Below are 16,748 nucleotides of genomic sequence, written 5' to 3' on the forward strand. Positions count from 1 at the left end.
TTAGACCTAAATCATTATAGTATGTTTGAACAAAAACCAAACGTATGTAACATAAGAAGAGCTAGATTTAAAAAATGGATCAATTAGGTATATTGGTAGTGCAACTATTAAATTACATTTAATATAGCAAATAATTGGGATACATTCTAGACTGGATATGATCAACAGAGTCAAGAAATTAGTGAATTAAAAATAGAACTAAAGGATTTATATATTTAAAACATGTAAGATAAAAGTTGAATTTCCAGCATATGTCTAATAATAATTGCAGAAGAAGCAAAAAAAAAAAAAAAAGTGGCAGAGAATTTATAAAAGATATACACAATATTTTCCTGAAAACTAGATTTTTTCCACTGAGTACCACAAAAGATGACAAAATGATAAATTAATATTCAGGTAGAGGTTGTAGTAACACTAAAGAGTATCTAGTATAAATATAATTTATTTTTTTTTAATTAGAAGAAACATATCTACATTTGCAGAAAATTAGATAAATAGAAACAATCTAAAGCTTAAAGTGAGTAGCAACATTATTGACAATAGGTAGGACATGAAAATAACCCAAATATCCATTAGCAGATGAATAAATAAACTGTCATATATACATACAGTGAAATGTTATTCCACATTTAAAAAAAGGAAATTCTGTCACATGGTACAATGTGGTGAACTGTGAAGACATTATGCTAAGTGAAATGAACCAGTCACAAAAAGACAAATACTGTCTGATTCTACTTATACGAAGTACTTAGGTAGTCAAATTCACAGAAACAGAAAATAGAAAGGTGGTTACCAAGGTTTCAGGGGAGGAAGAAAAAGGAAGTTGTTGTTTAATGAGTATAGAGTTTCAGATTTGTGAGATGAGAAAGTTCTGAAGATTTGTTTAACAATATGAATATATTTAACACTCCTGAATTGTACACTTATAAATGATTAAAGTTTAAATTTTGTGTTCTATGTATTATTTTACCAAAATCTAAAAGAACTTAAAGGCAATGATCAGTAACTACAAAGAAATCAGAGAAAATAATTTTTAACTGGTAATGGTATTCCCAACTAAATAAATCAAGAGCAATGATGAATAAAATCATTTTGAAATAGCAGTTGAGCCCCCAAAATCTATATTAAGAATTATTAATTATTGTTAAATATTATCTACTTAAACAGGGGAAATTAGCTCAGATGTTAAAACAGAATCGAAACAACAGTAACACTCTGTAAATAACTTAAGAAAAATATAAAATGTCAGATATTACTTTAAAAATATGGATAAAAAAGTCAAAATTTTAACCTGATAAAATTTTCTGTTTTAAAACCAACTGTCTCTTATACTTAATAACTAGAAGCCTTCTAATTGAAGATTTTTTGGCTCAAATGAGGTTACTCTTTGTGGCTATTTTTATTCAACATCCACCTAGAGGTTTTAACCAGTGTAGCAAGATGCCAAGAAAGAAACAAACACACAACCAAAAATAGCAACATAATTTAAAAATACTAGAGAAAAAATATGTCTTATTTGTGGAAAATATGACTGTCTAAAGTTAGATATTATACTAGACAATGCATTAGAATAAAAAAAATTATCTGATTTTTTCATCTATACACACATGCACACACACAAATAGAAAATTTAATAAGAAAGAAAAAGACCTATTCACCTCAGTAACCAAACCTGTAAGATATCATACTAATCAATATGTGCAGACATTTATGGAATATTAAATATTACCGAAGGATACAAAAGAAGATATGAAAATGTGAAATATAATATGTTTATGAATATTCTAAAATGCCGCATTTTTCAAAGCTAATCTATATATTCAGTGCTTTGAATCTCAACTTCATATTTACAATTAAATTTGAGAAGTTGGTCTATAATTATTTGAAAGGTTAAACAATTAGAAATAATTTAGACAGATTTAAAGATAAGTAGCAACATGAATATCATGAATGCCAAGAAAGGGTGGTATAAACACAGAGATTAAATGAACCAATGAAACAAGAAAGAGAACTTTTAAACAGATTCTTGCATGTAAAGAATTTATCAAAAATAACTCAGATGACATTGTAAATTAGTGAGGAAAGGTGGTACTGTTTAGGAACTAGAAAGATTAGTTTTACATTTCTCACACAATTAAAAATATGTTGATTCTAGCCAGGCAAATGCTAAGACTTCTAGAAAATAATAATAAAAAAATTCTAATGACTTCAGAGTAAGGTGGAATATCCCAGAGCAGAAATTACTATATATGTAATCAATAACCTTGACTTTAAAATTTAACACTGTATTTAATAATATATGCCATATATATGTCCAAAAGAGAATATCTCCCACAGTGATATTTACATTCCATTGAACACACCAGTGATGTGTATTTAAAATTTTAAAGAAAAGTCAATAAAATAAGACAAATGCACAGACAACCTTATAGAAAAATGGTCAAGGTATATAAACAAGTAATTCAAAGAAGAATAGAATGACAAAATAGATATTTGAAAACATGAAAAAACTGATATATATTCGGTGAAATGAGAATTAAAATGAAAATGAGATTTTATCCCATGCAAATTAGGTAAGAAAAAGGTAAAATTCTCAAAATGCCGATCATAAGCAAGGGTGGATGTTGGAGAATGGAAATTTTCAAGCCGTATAAATTTCTACCACTATCAGAAGAGGTAAACTAATGGATTAGAGGACAATGACAAACAGACATCAGACATGCAGCAGTGACACATGAGCCCAGGGACATGTGCACCCCTGTGGACACACATTTAAAAATATCTAATGAAAAGAACAAGATTCATGATGATATGTAGTATAAAATATTTTTATATAAAATGTGAACTTTTTCTTCGTTTTAGAAATACCTATTCAAACTTGTATTGGAAGAAAAACATGAAATTAACAATAGTGTTAATCTCTGGGGAAGAAAGAGATAGGAAGGAGATTGGAGGAAGAAGACAAAAGGGGAGTTTCAACTGTATCTGCATTTTTAAAATTTCATTGAAAATATCTTCACACAAATAATATTGGATGAAGAGGTGATAATACGGGTACTCATATACTTAAGGAAAATATTTTGCTTCCTATGTTTTGAACTATGTTATCTTAATGATGTGTTAACATAACAAAGAACTAACTAGGAGAAAAAAACTTAGAGAGCAGGTTCTAAAACACAATTTAAAAGACATTTTTAACTTTTTGCAGAGCTGATGAAGCTGAGCCTGTCCTTAGGAGACTCGAGCTGGACCTGCACTTATTCAGTTACCGATTCCTCTGATCTCAGCAATATTTCAAGGGTCAACTCTTTACAGCTTTAAACTGTCACAGAACAGTTTTTTATTGTTCGTTTTTACAAAGACATGCAAGTTTTGAAGTAGAACTTCCTGGATTGACATTATTCAACATGGCACCATGCCCCAATTGAGAGACTTGGATATCAAAATAGTATTGAGCCATTCAGTGGGTCTGCAAGCACACCTGCATGCAAGGCTCCTAGAGTTTGGTATTTTTATTTCAGCAATCCACTTTCTCTCAAATCTCCCATAAATTCAAATAACACTGCTGCATTACTTTACAACATCTGGCTCTTACTGGCAGGTTACGGTGTGAAGTGGCACTCAGAGATTTGGAAAGGAGACTAAATATAAATGGTCCCCTCATTTGTGTATTTTCAGTGCAAATGAAAAGGACCAGGACGTGACCCCAGGGTCCCTATGACCTCAATATGAAAAATATAAATATATATGTGATAAAACAATCCAGACTAACACTTTTATTTATTTCAGTTGAATGAACATTTATTACAGGTGGCACTTATCCAGATCCTGTAGGAAACATGAAGATGTTTAGACATGATTCATAGGCTTCAAGAACTTAATGTTTTAAAAGGGACACAGGGCAGGGCATATATAAATAATAACACAGATAATTCTTGGGACATGAAGCTTCTTTTAAAATTGTACACTGGAGAAAATTAGGAAGGCATTCTGGAGATGATAAAATGCAACCTGGACATTGATGAACAAATAGAAATTTCACTGGGATGTATTTAAAATAACTTTTTTTTAACGTATTTATGAAAATAATGTATATGCCTTTTAGAAACTGGGGACAATTCAGAAAAGCACTACCAAGGGGATTTCTTACTGTTTGCAACGCACCTGTGTCTTTCGCCAGATAAAGGAGCCTTCCCGTTTTGTATTAGGGAGTAAACGCGGCCAAACTAACAGGGGAGCCTCCGAGAGCCACTGGGCCAGATTTATACAACGGGGTGTCACTTTTCCTCTAAAGTATAAAACAGGGTCTAGCCTTCTACTTTTATGATGGGAACATTTGGAAAACCGGTAAACTCGGAGAAAGGATCAACCAATCGCATCCTCAGACAAGGGCTAGAGCCCCCAAGTGGCTCCATGTTGGGAGACAGTTGATGGCTGCCGTGAAGTGAGAGCTGCTGCGAGTTAGAAAAATTGTTTTGGAAATATTTGTAGCAAAAAAAATAACAACTTTCCCCAACACGTTACATTTCTGGCTAAATATTTCTTAGAATTTTTTTTTTTTTTTTTTAAATTTAACCCAAATGTAGTCATCCCTAGGTATGCACAGGGGATTGGTGCCAGGACCCCAGAGATAACAAAATAACCCCATATTCAAGTCCCACAGTGAGCCAGGTGGAACCCACGGAGAGGAAAAGTCAGCCTTCCGTATATGCCCGTTTCACATCCCACCAATATGATAGTTTCGATCCTCCTTTGGTTGGAAAAAAGCACTTATCATTGAATCCACGCAGTTCAAGCCTGTGTTGTTCGAAGGTCAACTGTATTCTCTTTTCTGTTAGTCTGTTATTCTCTATGTCTTTGCATGCATACTATTCTCCTGGGTTTTTTACTGTTTTTTTCAGTGGTAACCATGTGTTGGTTCCCTCCTCCATGCCAATTCCTAAGCTAGGAAAGATGATTTGCATGGTGGGTACTGCCCTCAAAGATCTTCAGATCTAATGCCTGAGCTTCAGGTCTGTAATTACTGCATCTTCTATTATATGCTCCTTGGCACCTGCAATACCTTTGGGTTGTTTCAGTTTTGTTTTATCCATCATGGAAACTACGTTATACTGAAATCATAAAAGAAAAAGAATTCAAGAGACATATTAGAATTCAGGCTGAAGCTGAGGGCGGGAACTGTGTCCAGCTCATCCTGGTATCACTTGAGTATCTGATGCCAATGGCCATAACTGAATCACTGAAGCGGGTCTTCACCTATCTCCTAAGTACACATCACAAGCTTTGGTTCTTGTGAATTGTGCTTTTCAACTGTTTTCTACCTGGAAGTGTTCAATGTTGTCCCTTCCCTGTGACCAGGATGTTATAAGAGTGCTTCACTCTGCTGCAGTCCAAAACAAAAATTATGTGCTTCCCCACTTCTCAACCTATATTTAAGTAATGAAATTATAAAGTTACACTTATAGACCTATGTATTTTTTTTATACTTGAACAAACACACCCATATATATTCATTAAATATTATATATACATTTAATTCCTGTATAATGATTTATAGTTGAAAATATATAGAAAAAATCCTTAGAGTTTTTTCAAGTTGTTTTAATTATTTTCAAACTAAATTGTGGTCTTTATTTTGTTATTAGTAGTATTTTAATTTTAATTAAATCTGCATTTTCATGGAAAAATGATGGCTTCATATTTGGGATCTTGTATACATCCAAGCTGTGTCTTTTTTTTTTTTTTTTAAAAAAAGGATTTTTAACTTAAATGTAATAATTGTACATATTTATGGGGTATAGTGTGATATTTCAGTACATGTGTACAATGTGTAATGATCAAATCTGGGTAATTAGCATATCCATCATCTCCAACATTTATCATTTGCTTTGTGTTGGGAACATTCACAATCCTCTCTTCTAGCTATTTGAAAATATTCAATGAATTATTGTTCACTATAATGACCCTATGTGCTATAGAATGCTAGATTTTATTTCTCCTAGCTAATTGTAACTTGTGCCTATTAACCAACCTCTCCCTGCCCCCTTCTTCCTTTCTCTTCCCACCCTTTAGTGTTTACAATTCTACTTTCTATTCTATGAGCTTAATTTTTTTTTTTATTCCCACAAATGAGTGTAAGCACGTGGTATTTATCTTTCTGTGCCTGGCTTGCTCTGTGCTTCTAATGTGTTTTAATCCTGAGATTTCTCAGAAGACTTTAAACCATTCTTATATCTATTATGAATTAAGGATAAAGTTGATTGTCTGAATATCTAGTTTGTGGGGGAAAAAGAACAGGATTTCTCTCTTTTTTTTAATGAACAAGAGAATACAGTATATTATTTATATTTGACAATATAGATAGTATCCCCAATGGCTCCATAATCTATTGTCCTATGAACAAAAAAGAATAATACATGGAATTTCCTCTAAAACTCACTATAAGAAAAGATGAGAGTCATGGGTAATTTATTGTAAGTGCCATTGTCAACACTGATATTAATCATTGCAAACGTTTTATTCCCCTTTGTGTTGAAGCATGAAATTATGCTTTATGTATGATTTTTATGAATGTGATATCTATTCATGGCTTAAGCCAGTGACTCAGTATCTTCCATGTTGCATCCTCATCTGAAGAACCTCCATATTGTAATGTTATATTTTTGTATAAATAAGAATTCTGAGAGAAGGAAGAAAGAATAAATTCAATAAATGCACATGCATGCTATAAAATTTTACTTTATACATGTGTACTACATATACCTGCTGTAAATATATGCACAGAAATTATATTTATGCATATGCTATATAAATACATACACACATATTCCCCCACTTCTATGTCCTTTTTATGGCATCTATTATTTTTCAAATTAGTTCAGTAACATTTGTGAAATTCATTTGCATTTTGACTGTTCATAGAAGTAAGCATTAAGCTATTTGGAACTTTCCATCAGAGACTTCTCAAGAACATGGTTCAGGCTATAACACTTACTGAGAGCAGAAAGTAAAGTAGTGTAAATCCAAAAGATTCACCTCAGTTGCTGACAGCAAGAGTGATGATCTGTGTCCGTAGGAAGGTACCATAGTATCCATAGGAAATAAATGCCAGGGAGGAAACTCTGAAGAAGGAAGAAGAGACTTCATGCACATCTACCCACATCCAGACCTTTTCTTGGAAAATGCATAGCAATACCAGCAGTGTTCATGTTTAGAGAAAATATTAAAAATATTGAATACATATAATATTGGTTACCGAGCAATCTTTAAGTATTTATGTGAAAAGTAAAAATCCAAAATGTTTTCTGTTTTATTGTTTGTATTGTGTCAGTTTAAGAGACTTTACCAGATTTAGCACAGTGTGAAGACTCTCAATTTATCAGTTGAAATATAATTATATTTTATCTCAGAAATCATTTTTACTCAATTCTAGAAATGAACTAACAAATACATTTGAGGGTATTATAAACTGTTTTAATTTTTCTGCATATAAATTTTGGGAAAATATGCTGAATGTTTCAAGGAAAATTAAGGCCAAAATTGATTTAAATAGAAAAGATATAGTACAATGTTTTTTAAAAAATGAAATTCATCATTGATTTTTGGGTCTACTACTTCTTTGAAAACAGCTAGTAAAATATTTTTAAAAATATGTGATACACAGAGGTCGCCTTCCCTGAAGCCTATAATCTATGAAGTTACTTTGAGGTCATTGCAACATATCTAATAGCATTCCCCAACATTTAAGTCTTTATAATTATTTTAAAAGTTAAAACCATAGAAGAGTGATCATAGTTTTAATCAATTACTACAGATCTACATAGTCACATAAATTATATGATTCACAAGTGAGATTTTAATGATTTCCTTTAACAGGAAAACACTGTTAGTTATCATTTCATAGCTCTATTTTTTACCAGCCATAGAAGTTCTGTTCTTATTTTAGGTAAAATAGCATTCATTTTATAGGTAAAGTTATATACAAACACTCCAATACATGCTTTCATTCCCATAAATTGGCTACCATAAGGAAGAAAATGGCATGATATATAAAAAGCATATGACATCTTACACGATCATATACACATACGTACACACAAATGCAAACAGACATATTATTAATATGAAAGTCTATGTGTGCATGTGTTTCAGAAACATCCAAGGCACTTCAATATATTATATTCATTCTACTTCACAGACAAACCATGTGTTCCCTGTGACTTATTCATATTTTCTCAAACTTGATTGACTTTATATTTTCTAGCGTTCCCTCCTCTTTCCTTATTCTGTAAACTCTAGCTCTATGTACACTCTCCTGTTCCTTCTGGGATTCTGATATTTTTGGTGAAAATATAATATTCTTAAAATTATCTAGGGATGTTATTATATATCAATAGAAGTGAAGGCCGGGCGCGGTGGCTCACGCCTGTAATCCTAGCACTCTGGGAGGCCGAGGTGGGCGGATCGTTTGAGCTCAGGAGTTCGAGACCAGCCTGAGCAAGAGCGAGACCCCACCTCTACTAAAAATAGAAAGAAATTATATGGACAGCTAAAAAAAAATATATATATAGAAAAAATTAGCCGGGCATGGTGGTGCATGCCTGTAGTCCCAGCTACTTGGGAGGCTGAGACAGTAGGATCGCTTGAGCCCAGGAGTTTGAGGTTGCTGTGAGTTAGGCTGACACCACGGCACTCACTCTAGCCTGGGCAACAGAGTGAGACTCTGTCTCAAAAAAAAAAAAAAAAAAAATAGAAGTGAAGAAGGTACTATACATAGACAAAGGGAGTCATCAATTCAGAAGGAAAGAAATTGTCACCATCTTACACATAGCAGACATGGATTTGTGTGTGAATAAATTTATACTTATTTCCAAAATTTTATTAACTCAAAAACCTGTCATATGATCTTTAATCTGACTGTCCTTTAAAATTGTCTAATGTCTTTATGCATATTATTCTATCCTTCCTTCTGCTTGAAATGATTTCACTTTCCTTGTCCTTGTAGACAATTTCTAAATATTTTCAAGGGGGTAAAATCAAATGTTACTATGAATCAAGTGTTCAGAAGCTTCCCTTCTTCCACTCCCTTTAACATGTGGCATGTAAAGAAACTTGTACCCCATTTTTCCACGGCACAGAGCAAGACTGTGCTCACCACTTCTGCCCAAACTTAGCTTATGATCCTACCCAATGTAGTAAGGCAGAATAAATAAAAGAATAAATACTGAAAAGAAAGAAGAAAGATATTTTTTATCTACAGATAATGTGATGGTTTATCTAAAATTTTGTGGAATTTACAAAAAATGCTAGAAATAATAAGTGCATTCATCAAGAATAAATAATGAAAAGTGGATATACAAATCAATTGCATTTCTAAGTACTAGTAGCAAACAACTGAAAAATTAAAATTTTAAATGTTCTATTTAAAATAACTTCAAAAACATGAAACTCATAGATATATGTAAACATGTACCATACAAAATATATATGTTAAAACCTTTTGGGGAGTAATTAAAGAAGACTTAATGGAAAAGCATAATGAATTTCCAGATTAGAAGACTCAATATTTTTTGAAATGCTAATGCTACACACACTTATCTAATCCCCACTTTTGGGATTTCCAGTAGGAAATGTTGGTGTTAGTTTTTGTGATGATTTGATGATTATAAATTTTATATGAAGATATAAAATATTTAGCTTAGTCAAAACAAACTTGGACAAGAACAAAATTGTAGGATTTGTACCTGATGATTTCAAGTCTTAGTATACATTCAGAATTATAAACATAGTGTAGATTTGGCATATAGATAGACCAAATGGATAGACAAACATATTTGTGGTCAGAGAAGCAGAGTAGAAAGTTTTGGAGTAGAACAGCACATATTCTTTAGCTGCTTTTTAACAGAGATACTAAGACAGGTCAATGGAAAATATTTTCATTAATCATGCTTGACTAGATTACTTTATGAGAAATATACAGGAACATGGCTCATCAGTTATTTGTGAAGGTTAATGCATAATGACTAAATGGGCATATGTTGGTAATGGAAGGTTGGTTTAATATTCCAAAATATATTAATACAATGAGAAAATTTACATGATTATTTCTATAGATATGGGAAAGCATCTCACAAATTTCAACACCCCTTCACAACTTAAAATCTTAACAACATAGGAATAGAAGGGAATTTCATCAATATGATAAAAGTATGCCCAAGTGTTGATGTGAGATGAATGATAGATATAGAAGTAAAAACTATAAATCATCTAAAAGAAAACACTGCAGATATTTTATTACCTGAGTAGGCAAGATTCTTTCATTGTGATCATGATGTGAACGACTTATCCCTCAGTATTTGACTTCTTGTTGGTTCTATTATTGATGTTTTGTTGTTGTCTGATTGTTTTTCTAACATATTTAATACACTTTCATTTTTAGAGAAGTTTCAGAGTTACAGAAAAATGGAAAAAGTACAGAGATTTCCTATATATCCTCTGCCTATGCACATATGCATAGTTTGTCTATCTCTTTATTTGTCTCTCTGATTTTGGGGTGGGCATTTTGCCCTGGGACCTCTGAATGAGCCAACAAAAGATACTGATTTTCTGTATATTCAACTTTTTTTCTTGGTTTAAAAATGGGAATAATGACTTTAAAGCTGTTTATTTGTCAGGTACTAGAGGTCAGAGCCACCAATTTTTAACTATTGTCTTATCATTCATATTCTCCCCACCCCCAACTCCCTCTCCCTGTCTACATTATATATTTTCATTTATTTTTTTCAGAAACATTTTGAAAGTATGTGGCTATATTGCTCCCTAATTCTTCAGGGCATATTTCATAAAAGCAAGGATATTCTGTTTAATAACTGTTGGGTTATTAAACTGGATTTTAACAAGGGAGCCCTCATGAGAAACTTAAGACCCAAAGAACTGGTAAAACCTAAGTGGGTTTATATTAGTTTAAACAAAGAGAGGCAATGTTGTAAAAGTAATTGAACTATGTGGGGAGGCTAAAGGAAAATAAAAATTATTTTATCAGGGTTTGTTCGTACAGAATTCTGTCCTTGGCCATGACTCCCCCTTGATGAAAGTTTCTTTTCTCTTGATACAGAGATGACATCTTTCACAAGAAGGTTTTTAGCTTTTGTTTTCAGGGCGAAAAAAGGAAGGGATTAGAATGCTCCTTTTTTGTCTGATGTTTTTCAAGTACCTTTAGCTCAGAATAATCCTCATGCCAAAGTAGCATATTTTGGGGTGTCATATTCTGCCACCCTTCCTATAATACTTTTGTCTCATCAGCCATCAGCATTCTGATTGTAACTATTGTTGTAACTATTTCATGCAGCATCTTTCCCCTTCAACGTGGGATCTAGCTGAGGATCACATATTGTATTTTTGTCATGTCTACTTAGACTCCAGTCTTTCTTTAAAAATTACTCTTCACCATTTTTTTTTTTTTTTGGTCTCGCTGGCATTTTTGAAGAAAAAGGCCTATTATTCTAGAGACTGTAATTCAATTTAGGTTTGTCAGATGTTGCGTCAAGTATAGATTCAGGGTATATATTCCTGGTCTGAATTCCATGTGAAGACATTTTATTTCTCTTATGTTATCAAATCCAGAGAACTTTGAGGGCCACTCTTCTTGGTGGACATCAAAAAGTACAGTACAATATGGTATGTTGGTGGTGCATTTTGACTGCCAAAGAATTGACTGTTTCTCAGTAAATTGATCATTTTCCCTTCGCAACTAAGAAGCTATCTGTGAAGAAACACTTTTAGAATATGTAAATATGCTGCTCCTCATCAATTTTTCTCTCATATTTAACCTCTGGTGATGATTGTTTCTCAGAATGTTTCTCACCACCGCAGAATGGTGGCCTCCCAACTCTACATTTCTGCATTTTGCACAAATCTGCACTCAGCTAAAGGAGGAAACTTCTCTCCTCCCCTTGTCTATCTTTCTATCTACAAAGCAATATGGACTTACACATTACTGTATCAATAGTTATATAATCCACTGCATCTTAATTCTGATGCCCAAATTGTTTTATATCAGGCTAGTGAGGGCTACTTCAAGCTGGATATTGTTTTATTTTTGACATTTCCCTCTCAATTTTTTTGACACTTTTAAATTTTCTTCCACAGAAAGACATCCCAAATTCTTTCTGTGCAGTCCCCAATTTGGCCTTGGAATTGGATGTTTTTCAAAAAGAACCAGATTGCTTTTAATGGAGACTGTGTTAGAAATCAAGCCTTGCATATCTGGTTGGTATTTGCCTGGCTACAGATTGACTTTTCTTCCAGATCTTTCCATGATCTGAACTAGGAATTCACACACACACACACACACACACACACACAAATATACACACGTAATGTGTGTCATTGTATTAGTTTCCTGTGGCTATTGTAATAAATTACCACAGACTGAGTGCTTAAAACAGAAGAAATTTAGTCTCTCAAAATTTTGGCAGCCAAAAGTCCCATATCCAGGTTCCAGCAAAGCCATGTTCTTCCAGAGATGATGGGCCAATACCTGCTCTTTGCCTTTTCCAGCTCTGATGGCTGCCAGCGTCCTCATCTTGTGGCAGCATCAGTCCAATCTCTATTTGTATCTTCGTATCACATTTTTCTCTATGTATCTGAATCTCAGAGCTGCCTCTGTCTCTCTCCTTCACAGATACTTGAATTTTTGGCCCCGTGGTTGATCCAGGATAAGTGCCAACTCTCAAGATTCAGCTTAATCATCTCCTTTGCTACATGTAGGGTAACACTCATAGATTCTAGAGATTATGCAGTGACTATATATGTGGAAGTCCATTTCTCAGTCTATGAAATTAATCTTGATTCACATTGATATTCCCAAATCCGAATTAAATATATCCCCAAAGGATTCCTCATTGATTTCTGAGATTCGGATTATGAAGAAGTACAGATTCTCAATCTTTTTCCCACAAGTTTCTCCTTAATATTTGTATTAATCTAGAGATCAAATACTAATAGCTTCAGAATACGTATTTTAAATTCACAAATCAGGAATGTACTAGAGATTTTTAGTGTAATCTCATATTAAAAGTTATGGGCCAAAATACCATGGACATTTTCATAACAGACCCAGTGGATTATATACATTTCCCTTAGACATATATATTCATCTATCTGTTGGAGAATTACAACACACCTCTTTAAGTGGAAAATAATCTATATAGTAAAATAATGTCAATTTTTTCCAAAATAGATTTGTTTTATATTCAGACTTATTTGTGGGTGACATTGGTATATAATACAAAGGCTGAATTTTAGGTTATAATACTGTGAATATTAAGATGCACATAAACAACTCTATGTAGCACTCTTACCAAATGCACAAAGAGCATACTAATTATACTAAATGAATAGCACTCATGGCAATGATGTATAAATGCAGGGACTGTTAGGGTAGGAAAAAAATGACATAGACCCTTTTAACCAAACCCTGCTGTTTCCTGGGATAGCACCACATATGGTCCTCAGTCAAAAAGCACCACAGCATAAGGTGGTGGTCCACACCCTAGAGCATTATAACGAATAGATTATAATGGGATGGTATGGAAAGTATGGAAAAAATTCTTTTCTTTTATCTATGAGCCAGACAAACCTATAGCAAAAGGGAAAATAATTTCCTATGACGTTTTATAAAAAAGACAGTTTCATAGAACTTCACTTTATACAGTTTAGGATGTATAAAACAAAGGAAAAATGCAAAACAAGTAATATCTGTCACTGAGATATTTATATTATACTCTTGTGAGGACAGACATATCTTGGCACAGAACTTTATTACAATATGGAGAACAAAGACAGGTTTTGGTTGATGCTAAAAATATACACACTGTGTGAATGCATTGATATTTCTCTACCTAATTGACAAAAATGAAAATTACAATTGATAGTATTGACATGTTTTCACAATAAATGTATGCTAGCATATAATTTAGTAGTAGAGTCATATCTGTCAGATAAGAAGCCTTCAGCTTTTTAACAAGTGATAGATCCATATTGTTAAATTATATTACTGTTTTAATGTTATGCTGGGTTATATATAATTTATAACTTTTGTGGGGAAAATGCATTAATGAAAACCACTTGCTTAGATCAATTCCAATCAAAAAAGTCTGGCAATATTGCATGTTATGTTTATTTATTATTCTATGTATGAAATCAGCTTATGCCATGTGATGTTACACAGTGGGTGTCTTTCAGAAGACCCAGTAAAATGCAAGGGTGTTTTACTATTGACAATGTACTTAGATTCATGGTAGCTTCAATATTCCCATGATTCATATTAACAAAAAATGTATGAATGACTTATCACAAACAGTATATTAAACTTAAGACAATTTTCTCACACTTCTTGCTTGTTACACAAAATGTGTCTAGCCTCTCATGTATATGTTTGAAGCAGAAATATAAGTTTCATAATGAGAGTTAACGAATTTAAGTCAGAAGTGTCTTTTGGATTCTCAATTTACAGCTTGGAAAGTATTAATTTTTATTGAGTTTTGTATTTGATGCAAATCCCATTTTGTCACTAATTCTACATTAATCTTTTATGAGAAGTCAGCATTAGATAATATAGAGATGATTATTTATGGTAAGCTAAAAATTACAACAAAACACTCCAACATTAATTCACTGCATTGTAAATTATAATCTTAGCTTCTAATAGAATTAACTGAAGACCTAGTAAAATACCATAATTTATTGTATAATCCTGCAAATCTATACAAAGGATAATGAGAAGATATGTACTACATGCAATCATGAATTTGAATGTTGTTTATAATCACTAAATCTTTGATCTTGTTATATTTATGCAAAGTGGATGGGGAATAGAAAGCAGGTTTTTTTTTTTAATAAGTAGAAAAATAAGAGGATAAAAGCAGTGGGATTTTATTCAAAATTATTCAGTCAAATAACAGAATAACAATTCAAATACAAGCATAAACTTTGGGATCCCAATTTTAAAGGCATAAATTTTTAGAAAAGTGCTTATGTGCCCTAAGATAATAGTTAGCATATCTCCTTAATTTATTGGGAATACTTCTTATCCTCATGAGACAAAAAAAAAGCATTCTTTCTTATCTGTTTTTCCCATGAAAAAATAGCTTCACATCAAAATAAACTAAGCAGGGGACAAAATCATAAATTTAGAGATCTACTTGAAATTAGGTATTTTTCTGTAAATGATAATAATGAAAAGTTAAATCTTTCTGACCATTTTCAGAAAATTACCCAAGATTTATTAGCAGTTCTGCCTCATGACAAAGTTAACTTGTATTTGAGGTTGGTCTTTTGGGGTACTTCATGATCTCTGTCAATTATAATAATAATGATGAAAATAAATATTTCTCATTTCTATGATTTTTAAACTTGTTAATGCAACTTCATCATATACTTTCACATTATTCTATGGAGAAGATAGTATTAATCTTAATCAAACATGTCTCAAGTAAAATAAGATTTAGGAAGTTTAGAGAAATCTAGCATTTGCTGAATTACTATGTATGCCAAGTGTTATGATAAATATTATATCGATGACCTCATTTAAACCCTTCCTAGAAGCTTGTAAGGTTTAGATATGATTTCTATTTTGGAGTTAAGGAAAATGAAACATGAAAAGTTAAAGTTTCTCAAAGTAACAGAGCTACATATATGTCATATCTAGAAATGTCCAATTCCAAGTCCAGTTCTTTCTGCTACAAAAGTATTTTTGAAACTGTCTCCATAGTTGGAAGATTTCTCAAGGCACCAGGAGTCACTTCTGGGCTCAGAGAAGGCAGAGGAGGCTGGACTCTTGACCTCTGGTCTCAGCAAAATGTGCTTTTCTTTCCCTTTTGTACATGCAGGAGATCTATATTGAAAGAATATCATAGAATTTACAACATCAAAAAGGAGCCCTAATTTAAACTATGGACTTCAGGTGATAATGATGTATCAACGTCAATTCATCAATTGTAGTAAATGTGCCACTCTGGTAGGATTTTTAGAGGGAAAGAGTCTGTGCTTGAGTGGGGGTCAGGGGGTCAGGGGGAACCTTTCTACCTTCCATTAAAGTTTTGCTGTGAATCTAAAACTGCTCTAAAAATTAGTCTGTTAAAAAAGAAAAATAACTGAAAGAAAGAGCCTAAAAAGTATTTTAAAATATCTGTCCTAAAAAATGATACCACCCTGGACAATGATACATAAGGCTTTACAATATGTGAGAATGCAAGAGAGCTAAAAATCCATTCTTTGTGTCACACTGTCAGATTAATATCAAATTAAAAAATAACATCAACAGATGTTGACTCCAACTTCCATTTGGTTACCATTTTTTTATTTATACCACAAAATGATGCCAGAAACAAATAGCTTATATGCTTTTCTCAGTGTTTGAAATAGTTTACCTATAGGGAGCTTATATGTTGTGAATTTAAATGTTTTTTTAACATTTTCCCCTAATTTTAGTGTAAGGTGAGAAAATACAATTCTCATTTTTTTTTTTTTCTTGGATGAGTGAGGATAATTTTAAAGTTTGCCATTCTCTTCATAATTATCAGAGCCAGTTTCTTAACCTAACCTCACAGGTTCTGTTTTCCTGTCTTTTAATGATTTTCACTGCTGTGATGTATACTTTCACCAAAGTTTTCACAATCCCCTTAAAGTTTGGCGCACAGCACGGCACACAGCACTCTAATAAGCTGCAATAACAGAGAAGTAAAAAG

Source organism: Eulemur rufifrons, chromosome 4 (assembly GCF_041146395.1).
Source record: "Eulemur rufifrons isolate Redbay chromosome 4, OSU_ERuf_1, whole genome shotgun sequence".
Taxonomy (NCBI): domain Eukaryota; kingdom Metazoa; phylum Chordata; class Mammalia; order Primates; family Lemuridae; genus Eulemur; species Eulemur rufifrons.